Source organism: Carassius auratus, chromosome 32, assembly GCF_003368295.1.
Source record: "Carassius auratus strain Wakin chromosome 32, ASM336829v1, whole genome shotgun sequence".
In the NCBI taxonomy this organism is placed as follows: domain Eukaryota; kingdom Metazoa; phylum Chordata; class Actinopteri; order Cypriniformes; family Cyprinidae; genus Carassius; species Carassius auratus.
In genome coordinates, this window is record NC_039274.1 from 35,396,921 (window position 1) to 35,406,044 (window position 9,124).

General features: G+C 36.9%; 1 pseudogene; it reads left to right on the plus strand.

Annotated features, from left to right (window-relative positions):
* The first annotated feature begins 290 nt into the window (after window positions 1-290).
* LOC113052348 (membrane progestin receptor gamma-B-like) lies at window positions 291-7,704 on the plus strand (annotated as a pseudogene).
* The last annotated feature ends 1,420 nt before the right edge of the window (window positions 7,705-9,124 follow it).

Sequence of the window (9,124 nt, forward strand, 5' to 3'; positions counted from 1 at the left end):
AACTCTTCCTTCAGAAATCATTCTAATATGCTGATTTGGTGCTCAGTAAGCATCTCTTATTATTATCAGTGTTAAAAACAGTTGTATTGCTTAACGTTTTTGTGGGAACCTCTTACTGACCCCATATCTATGAACAGTAGTATATATATGGCAACCTGTCTACACATTTTTGTGTGCATCCATGTTTGGATTGAAATTCTGTGATGTCTGAAACTATGTGCTTATGAATCGCTCCTGTGAGCGTTCTCACCTAGCCGGTTGTCGGCTGTGTGTGTGTGTGTGTGTGTGTGTATCAGGTCAGGTGTGTCTTTACAGTGGAGGATGATGTCTGTATGTGTGATGAAAAGGGCAGGGCAAACCGAGCTGGTCTCTGATCAGGTGGAGTGGAAGAGTGTCTCTCTGTATCTGCCGGTGTGTTGATGTATGTTTAGCCTCTCTCTTTTTTTGAGTCAGCCACTGAGGGCCGTTCATCAAGGCATCATGTTCAGCCTCATCAAACTACGTTGTCAAACTACAAGTGTCCTCAATGTCAACCAAGTGCCCAAAGTAAGTTCACTCATTTAACAAACACAAAATTACCACAACAAACTGATATCGTGTGCTTTTAGTTGTATAAGTTTAAGGTGTTCTTGGTATAGATAAACTGATAATAGGAAGCACTTGATTTTTATTTTCTTTACTCTCTTATTACTGTGCAACCTGATGTGAAACAGTCTGAAGGTGTGTACCCAAACATATTGTGATTTTCATATTAATGCTTTGCATTATTTTATTGCCTTACCTTTTTTTCCTGTAGTGAGAACTGCCTTAGCTGTCTTTATTAAATGAGGTGTTTGTGACTCTTTCCCATGGTAGGCATTTCAAGAGGACGGTATCATCTCCGGATATCGGCATCCTCGTAGTTCAGCCACAGACTGTGTGTTGAGTCTCTTTCAGCTCACCAATGAGACCCTCAATGTCTGGACACACTTTCTACCAACCTGGTACAGAGAAACACGTTCATTTGTGCAATCTCTGTCACCCTTTATCTCTCATGCTTGCTTTCTCTCTTTCTCTATGCATATCTCCATGTCTTTGCAACTTTTCAGTATGGCATTTGTTATCTTATAACACACACACTAGTATATGAACTCACACAGTTTTAACAGCACAATGGTACCCTGGGCTACATGGTAACAGTATTTAGACTGAGTGTGTGTGTACGGTTTGCTGAGACTTGAATATCTCCAAAGTGGATTGTTACATCCCTCACCGTGCTTTAACCCAGCTGAGCAGCTCCTAGAAGAGTTAACCTTACTGGATGAGCACTGTTAATGATCTCCTAGTGTGATTCTCACCAGAGCTTTCTCCAGACCATTGATTCATTAACTTCTGGCAGTCTATTTGGCTTTATCGTGATCTTGTATGGTTTTATTTATTTGTATTTTTTTATGGCATTAAACAGAGTTAATTTTGTAGATTAATGCCTACTTGTCATTGCATCACTTAAATTTCCAGACAACTTCCATCTAAGTGAAGTGAGATCATTTTAAATCTCATTCATGCATCCACTCATTTTTAAACCAGTGCTTTACAAAAAGAAAAAAAGGACAAAAAAAATAATAAATAAAAATAAATAAAACGAAAGCAAATAAATGGAAACATACTTTTTAAATAATAAATGTTACATTATTTTATACTATAAAGCTACAATAAACATATACTATCAAATATTATATTGTTTTATTCATATTATTTAATAATGTTTTCATAATCTCTTCTTTTTTCTCTACTGTTCTGCTTAAATTGGCTGCTATATATAATCAACTGCTTTGAATCTTTCTCTTTCTATGGATGTAAAAGCATATCCTAAATTATTACATATAAATGTCAGTTTACCGTTCAATGCAAAAACATGTTTACATATTTTTTACATATTTTTCCATGGCATGTCTATTTAAAGTATGCCATATCTCAAAGCTAACACATCCTCTGATACAACACAATGGTTAAATAGACAGTCAACCGAGAGTAAATCAATAGGACACAGCTTGGAATCTGTAACCTGAGTCTGTGTTAGTGTTTGGTTCTATTAAACTCACTGATCCCTCTAAAGCAACCAAGAGTAAATCAGACCTGTAAGCATGATTCATCGCTCATAAATCTGAGATTTAAAGACTAGATTTAATAAGACAACTCTAAATGTCAAGTTTCTTAGGGCACATTGCTAAATCCTAGATGCTCGCAGAAATCAGAGTTGTGAAATATTTGAGTAAATGTATTTAATTTCAGTACTTTAGGAACTTTTTGGATACTCTGTAGGTTTACTGAGTATCAAATATATTAGTTATATCATAATATCATAATTATTATAACTTGTACTCTCTACATTACTACAATAAATTTTTTAATAAGTATCTGTAATCTTCACTTCAAATTTTGCATGGCACAAGTTTTTTCAGCAGCGGTTTATTTCCGCCACAAAACAAGTGATATCGGCAATTACAGACTACATCTCGTGGGTTTTGCTCTTATTCAGTTCAGTTCTATTCAAGTTTATTTGTATAGCGCTTTTTACGATACAAATCATTGCAAAGCAACTTTACAGAAAATTAAGTTTCTACAATATTAAGTAGTAGCTTAAATGGTGATTGCAATTATTATGTGATTGCATAGTAAGTAGCACAGCTTGTTAGTTCTGTATGTTGTTTCAGGGTCCTCTGAGGGTCAGCATCATCTCTTCTCAGGTGTTCTGGATCCAGACCGGAGCTTGTGTAAATACTAGCAAAACAGAGAAACAAATAGAGACATAATTAGCGTAGCTGCTGTTCCAACCAAGTAAAATTAATTTAGTTTTGTTGCTATAGATATAGCAAACCCAAGGAATTTAAGTGTTTTTATAGTAAATATATAGCTGGTCTGCAGGGGTGGGAACCCTGCATGCAAGATATCTTTGGAAACTCTACCATCTGTATTAATTCTAATCTTTACTGTACGTACTGTACAGCTTATAAACCAGCCTTATTGGTGCTCTTTAGACCTATAGAAACCTTTACTGATAAGACTGATCTGTGCGATCTGTGTGTGTTCATGTACTTCTGTTTGTTTCTGTGTCGTTCTGTCAGATACATTCCTATAGTAACAAACTCTGCAAGCAAGTCTGGGCAGGTTAAAAATTTGAATACAATTTTCTTTTTCTTTTTTCCTCAGTTAAACACATTCACTTGCTTAGATATAGATTCTGTAGTTTCCATGTCAGCAACTGTGTGTAGAAACTATGCAAGCAATTGTCCTCTAGGCTTTCTGTGGAAAAGAATGTAAACAGTCATAAGAGGAAAAACTTGTCTGTCACTGTCTCATCCTTTTTTTTTTTCTCCATCAGGTATTTTCTATGGAAGTTGATGACAGTGTTGCTGATGGATGGATGCGTTGTATGATGCATACACATGGCCTCTGCTGGTCTTCTTGTTCTCCTGCTGTGTGTATCCATTGGCCTCCAGCTGTGCCCACACCTTCAGCACCATGTCTGCTTGCTCTCGTCATATCTGTTACTTCTTTGACTATGGAGCGCTCAGTCTGTACAGCCTCGGTAAGGGAGGAACACACAGGCACATTCACTGCAACACTCTCAGTTCCTTGGCTTGTTATATTTGCCATAAAGACAAAGTTCAAGGTTCAAAGTTCTGTACTGCAATATTTAACAGACACAATGGAATCCTTGCGCAATTAATTCAAATACAGATTGCATTACACATCACATACAGCAGACAGTATCACAATTCTGTACATTATTTCTAGCGATGTACTGGTAATAGAATTTTTTCCAACACACATAAGCTGATCATTATATATATTTTTTGGCCAATAGCTAGTAAACAAAAAAATAAGTTGTATGTTTTGTGTAAATAAATACAAAAAAACTAAAATCAATGATTTTAAATAATCCAAGTGAATTTAGCATCGCAATGTTATAATGCTGAATATATATTTAATGAATTTCAAATACATTTAAACATCTTAATTATTCTGAACTTTTATCTGCTAGTGTAGGTAAAATGAGAATGCACAAATAAATATACAGATACATTTAAAAATATTCATGTGACTGATTGCATGTTGATGCAGGATCAGCGATCAGCTACTCTGCATACGTATTTCCTGATGCATGGGTGAACAGCACTTTTCATGCATACTACATTCCTGTAGCTGTACTAAACACCATCGTCTCAACCAGCCTGTCCTGCTACTCGAGGTAAGGCTCCATTTCATTCTATAGTCTTTATTGCTAGCACACCACCATACTAACAACACAAATGCAGGTTGCAAAAATGTGGGTTACATAGTTCTGGTGAGTGGGTCTTTGAGTATGTGGAACAAGCTCAGTTCATTCTTGCATATCAAACTTGAACAGGCAAATATATGCTAAATATACAAAAACACCCTAATATACAGAAAAGAATTTACATAAGTCAAAAACAGTAGCTATATTACAAAGAATAAATATAGTTCATTTAAATGTGTTGTCCGAACCATTCACAGCAATGCTTCACTTTTTCAATGCTGGCTACACCCCGAAACCACATACTCTCTGAGTAGGTACTTCTTTAAAAAATTTATGTTTTATATAGTATGAATGTGTGTAGCATGATATCCTGACATACTACATTTGTCATGTTGTCCTGGTTATGTAACCAGCATCAGTTGCATTCCTTATATATATATAATGTACTGTATATATGTATAGCCTATATACTGAAAAATGTACATAGTTAAGTTAGCGACCACACTAACTCCTCAGCATGAGAACCATTAAGCAGAACCATGAAAGAAATGCTGTAAACCTAAATACAGACATGTTATAAATTCAGTCTGTGCTACAGTAATTGTGTGGAATACAAAGTTTATTATATAAACATGACATTGCAGTTTTATAGTTGATTATTTTCTTAATTTTCCTCATTTTGTGTTAAGGCTTGGCTTACCATTCCTTCACTATGACATCGATGAAAGGTAACAGTTTAAACCCAGAATGTGTCAGAATCCTCTGGCACTCACTAATGTTTTCTTCCTTTTAACCTATTAAAATACTCTATAATATTATTAACACATACGCTTCCACCTAATTTTATTAATGAGTGTGTTTTTGTGATAATGACAAATCAGTCTCTCTTTACCGCTTCTAACAATTACATAACCTCACCACCAGCACTAAAACTGATGTTTTCATTAATGAACATAAAACATGTCTTTCTTCCTCTACCTGTCAGTTTCTCTGAGAGACAGAGCCCACGGCTGAGTAAGGTGTTGCGAATTCTTGCCTTTGCCTACCCTTACCTGTTTGACAACATTCCCCTCTTCTACAGGGTAAGTTTCAGCACACTCAACGCAAATACCCAGGCTGTTTAGACAACGATCTAATTGGTTAAATAACCTAATTTCTAAAGGAATGAAGCTGATAAATCTGTGTTTTATATCGGAAATGACTGTTTTATCTAATTATCTAGTTCTAATTTTTTTTTTTTATTATTTTTTTTTACTACTGGGAACATATTTCTTACATTTTAGAATATTTTTTCTAGGTTAAAGTAGAGTTTTTTTTCCTCCCTGGAAAACCCAATGCAGTGCATTGGTTTTAAAAAAAAAATTACAATAAAATGTTGGAGTGACCTGTAATTTTTTTCTGTTGCCTCTTTCTAGTTGTTTCTGTGTGTAGGTGAGGGCTGCACTGATAATGAAGCAAACTCCATTCATGTTCACCATACATTGTTGGCTTTTCTTACCGCCTTCCTGTTTGCAACACATTTGCCTGAGAGACTGGCACCTGGACGCTTTGATTACATAGGTAAGTAACGACCCCTCACATAGATATTAAATATTTATACATATTCAATATTTTATAGTTTCTGTTTCTAGCTGTGCATTTTCACAATCTCCTCTAAGAAGACCCTATGGGTGTAAACTAGCTCAATACAGTGGGTTTTCAGAATACAGTCAGTATCTGAATTATAATGGGTGTTAAATTAAGTCCAGAATCAAAAATTCAGAAACCACGACTAAAACAGGAAATCTTCATTCATTGTTCTCAAGTGAATGGCTCTCTTCTGACCCCTACAGGCCACAGCCATCAACTGTTTCACGTGTGTGCAATTATTGGGACACATTTCCAGATGAAGGCCATCGAAGCTGACATGGTGCTGAGACAGTCACAGCTGCTGGTCACTGCTCCTCCTATCACATTTAATAACACCGCTGGATCAGCTCTGGTCTGTGTCTGCATCAGTCTGGGGATCATATGTCTTTATAGTCTACCTCTGCTGTACGGCTCCTCAGAAACACACACGACATCGGCTGAAGGGAAGAAATGCAAGCACTAAAAGCTCATTGAGACAGAGGGTCTCTGAAAGAATAATTGCAGTCTTGCACAAGTTACTAAAGTTATTATGAAAAAAATATATAGAGGACATTCTTATGGGATATTACATTATTAAAAACAATCCCCAAGAGGGGTTTGTAAGTTTACGGAAACTATGCAACCTGAAATTGGAAAGAGTAATGACTGTCTTACCGCATGAATTCTGCTTCTCAGGGAAGATTAGGACAATGTAAGTCAGTGGGAAGGTGTGTCAAAGTGGTTATTTATAATGTATAGAAACACATTTATTAAATGAACGACGCATAACAATTGGGTTTACAATATCAAACCTGATCAGGTAAATTTGGATACAGAAACACCCTAATTTACATAACTGACATACTTTAATACAAAGGCGTGAATTGGTGATAATTCTGTCTGTCCAATTTCCATACAATACATAATAGAGTATGCGTTTGGAATTAACTAATTCACTTGAATTATGAATGACACTTTCCTACGTTGCCTACTGTATGAGAGGACCATTTGGGATAAACCAATGCTCTAGAATGACTTTTCTACAATAGGAAATAGAGTATTTTCTTTTCAATTTTCAGACATTTGGTCATAATTTCAGTATAGAAGGAAACTTTACTCAAAACTGAAAATGTGCTGTTAATTTACTCGCCTCTAAGCCATCCAACCCGTTGGTGACAATTTTTCTTCAGATAGTCTAAGGCTATGGATTACATGTAATATTTTTTTTTAATAATGTTCAGCTTCTTGCACAAGCTGATTGTTTTGCATCATAAGATGAAGTATTAGTTTTGTGTTTTTTTTTTGGTTTTGACTCTCAAGTGATGGTAGCCATTGCATTTTTTAAATCACCAAGGACCATGGTTTCAGCTAAAAATCTTCTTTGCTGTTCAACTGAAGAAAAAAAAAAGTCAGCTACATCATGGGTGGTCTAAGGTTAAATAAATCTACAGCAGATTTTTGGGTGGTTTATCGGTTTAAAATATGTCCCGAGATTATAACCAAATGTCTGAAAATTACAATGTAAACACACTCCACTATTTCATTCTCATGTGGTGCTATTACTTTTATGTACAGACAAACAACTCAACAACTAGCACTGTGTATAAAATAAATGCACAATTACATGTGTGCACAGTGCCAAAGTCTGACAGCTTAAGTATATATTACACTTATTTGTTTTCAGCGCCACATTTTTCCTGTTATCAACAAAGGAATGTGGGATGTATTACATATTTTCATAACATCAGGTCACACCTTGGTCATGCAACCAAAATTTTAACTATTTATTGTTTGCAGTATTCTTTATAATAAAATGTTTTTTTTTTTTCAGCCTAGACCTGGTTTTTATTTCTTATTGAGACCTGTAGTTACCTTCATCGGCATGACGGCAAAGCCCTTTTCACACTGCACGTCGGACCCGGAATATTGCCGGAACATTGATCGGGTCGCCTTCTGTGTGAAAGCAACCATGTCCCGGGATTGATTCTGGCATTGAACCCGTGTCGGGGAGCTAGTAACATTGCCGGGTTCGACCCGGGAAGAGCGCTGTGTGAACAAAAACCAAATCTAAAGCTGTGTCAAAGTGATGATGCCCGTTATCGTGCAACTCTTTTGCCGGCTGTTTTGAAGGAAGATCAACATTTGCGACAAAAAAATATGTGCAAACTGTAATGAAGCAGAGATCAGTTTGTTCCTCACTTTCCGTGCTGACGCCAAGATCATTCGCTTGCTTCAGTGAAAGTATAACATGCCTAACATTTTCGACTCATACATTACACGTCACATGCTGATGTCACGTGTCGTTACGGGATCTTCAAGGGTTGTGTGTGAAAGCACGCACATATCCCGGGTCATCACTGGCAGTGTGAAAGTGCCAAATCTAGCGACCCGGGAACAATTGCCGGAACACTTCACCCGTGTATTTGCCGGAATGGCAGTGTGAAAGGGGCTCAAGAGAGCTTTATACGGATATATACACTGCCCTCTACAGCCTGGTGGAAGCAGGACAAGTTAGAAAATACAGTGATTGTTACACTTCATGGGCCCTATCTTGCACCCAGCGCAATTGACTTTGTACACAGACGCATGTGTCATTACTATTTTGCACCTGCGCAAAGCGCGCTTTTCCCTCCACAGAAGCACGTCGCTAAACTAGTGAATGAACTTGCGCTCCCTGGGCGGTTCAGCGCAAAAAAGGAGGCGTGTTCCGGCGCAAACAATCCCTGGTGCTATTTTGCTGTTCCATTAAACAACTGCGCCACTGACCAGAAAAAACCTAGTCTAAAGTCAGTGGCGCATTGCGCGTTGTTCATTATGCTTATTTAAGGGCGCATGCTTGACCATAATGTATAGCGTGCACAACGCGCATACACTTTGCTCATGTAATCTACACAGATGCAACAGTTATTTTTGCAAATCATAAACTGTTACACTAAAAAAAAATATTAACACATGAGATGACGGAAATCATTGTGGTGTGCCACGAAGATGTGAAAAAATAGGCATAAATCTAGCTTACAAATTATTCAGGCTAATTGTAGTAATTAAGGATCAGACCTGTTTGCCCAATAGTCGCAAGACATATAGGCTATGTAAGGACATCTGACAAATATGTTTGTCCGTCAAGAACCAGGAAATAAATCGATGAAACAATTGTGGCTATTTCCTCCCACGCCTGTTTAACCGACGCTATTTTGGGTGGGTTTCTCCCATCCCCATACAACACACCTTCTCTGTCTTTCACTGCTCTTACAA